At 28.1% G+C, this 2,121-nt stretch overlaps 1 long non-coding RNA gene across 1 annotated transcript; it reads left to right on the forward strand.

The window, feature by feature from the left end:
• Positions 1 to 18: 18 nt before the first annotated feature.
• On the forward strand, positions 19 to 1,904 carry LOC103310435. The gene is made up of 4 exons (XR_003839652.1): positions 19 to 272; positions 346 to 692; positions 818 to 1,156; positions 1,215 to 1,904. It is a non-coding gene; the product is annotated as an uncharacterized LOC103310435 (long non-coding RNA).
• Positions 1,905 to 2,121: the final 217 nt, after the last annotated feature.

The following is a 2,121-nucleotide window of genomic DNA, read 5'->3' on the forward strand; positions in this document are numbered from 1 at the left end:
TTTAAGTGCTAGATAAATATTATTCACAAGTTTTTGTTTTTAGAGATGAGATTCTTTGTGATATTAAACTAGAAACAGACGATTGTTGAATTATATTCGGCCACAAAGTAGTTCTAGCATCGGCTAGTCCATATTTCCGTCCAATGTTCACACATTTTTCAGAAAAAAATCAAGATCAAGTTACTATCAGGCAGTTGGACTATAGTGCCCTACAGCTCTTAATAGACTTTATTTATTCTAGGAAAATCTCGATCACTGAAAAAAATGTGAAGGTAATTGTAAATAATTTTTATTTTATTAGAAGACAAAATTGTTTATGTTGTTTTTTGTTTATTTTTTGGTAAGATTTTGTTGCCCGAATCGAATCTTTTGCAGTTACAAGAAGTCAAAAACGTGAGTTGTGATTTTTTACAGGCACAAATATGTCCTACAAAAGTTATTGGGATAATAATTGCTTTAGCTGATTTACATAGCTGTACGAAATTGTTAACAAGTTCAGAATTATATATTCAACAACAATTTTCGTACGATATATGATTTATTATCATGATTCTACAAAAAATTGTATTTATTATTGTTAATACATGATTCATAGGGAGGTGGTAGAAGGAAATGAATTCCTGTCCTTGTCATCCGAGCAAATAGTTAAGTTGATCTCCAGTGATGAACTTAAAGCTCCATCTGAAGAAAAAGTATGCAAAGTAAAATTTATAATAATTTTTATATTTTAGTGTCCATTAAGGATGAGAAATTTAAGTAACTCACGTACATAAATGTAGTATAATTAATTTATAAGTAGGTATATTAATTGTTGTAGATATTTGAAAGTGTTATTCGGTAGGTAAAACATGATTTAGATTCCAGAAAACAAATTTTGCCCCAATTAATGGAACATGTGCGTTTACCATTAACATTGAAAGATTACATATCAAAAAATGTAGTTGATGAACCTCTTCTTAATAATTATTTTAAATGTAAGTTTATTTACTCAATATGATTTTTGACAGATTAATTTTTTTTTTATATATTTATAATTTTTTAAGGTAAAGATTACGTATTCGAAGCATTACGTTTTAATTTTATTAAGTCAGAAGAACTTATCACAATTCCACATAACATTCGGACAAAACCAAGACAGCCTGGTGGTACACACAAAGTATGATATATATAATTCATTTCTCATTCCAATATATTTAACGATTTAGTTATAACAGGTTATCTTAGTTGTTTGTGGAAGAGGGCACGGTAGTGTAGAGTTAGATAGTACAGAATGGTATGACCCAAAAATCAACCAATGGCAGACTGGACCAAAAATGATTACACCACGTTACGCTGGTGGTCTAGCTGTAGTAAATGATAATTTTGTGTTATGTTTGGGTGGTAGCAATTCCGAATCAATTTTACAATCAGTTGATGGGATAGATTTATATTCAGATTCACCTCGTTGGAGACCAACCAATGACATGTTAATTAAACGTCATTGGTTTGCCGTTGGCGTGATTAATAATTATATTTGTGTTGTAAGTTAAATTTAAATTTAAAACAATCGAGGAAAGAAATAGAGACATTTGATCAGTTGGTGTTTCGTTTAAGGGTTAGGCATATATAAATAACAACATTGAACGCAAGCATTAACGGATCAAATGGCTAGAATAATCTCAATAAGAAAATTATACTAATATAGTCTCGTTGATTTAGTCAATAACGTGGATTGTTGCTTTAATAATTAGCACAATGGGCGTTAGGTATTCAATCAGCAAGGTTAAAATAAATACAACAGTTTAATAAATTTAATTCATTTTAATGTTGAAATAGATCAGAAAATACAATTTTAATTGAGTAAATTACTTCTGGTCGGTACCTGTAATAATAAGATAAAAGCACGCGATAATTAAATAATATAGTGAACAGAAATATAATTTATAATACAAAGGAATATAGGAATTGAAAAAAAAAAAATGAAAAAAAAAAAAAGGGTAACATTTAGGGTTAAATTTTTATTATTAAAGTAATAGTAAGGGATAACAAATATAAGAAAAATATCTTAATGGAATAATACATATAAGAATATAATATTAAAAGTAGATTAATATTGTTAATATGGTGTTGGGAAAAGACTTA

The sequence above is a fragment of the Acyrthosiphon pisum genome, chromosome A2 (genome assembly GCF_005508785.2).
Source record: "Acyrthosiphon pisum isolate AL4f chromosome A2, pea_aphid_22Mar2018_4r6ur, whole genome shotgun sequence".
In the NCBI taxonomy this organism is placed as follows: Eukaryota; Metazoa; Arthropoda; class Insecta; order Hemiptera; family Aphididae; genus Acyrthosiphon; species Acyrthosiphon pisum.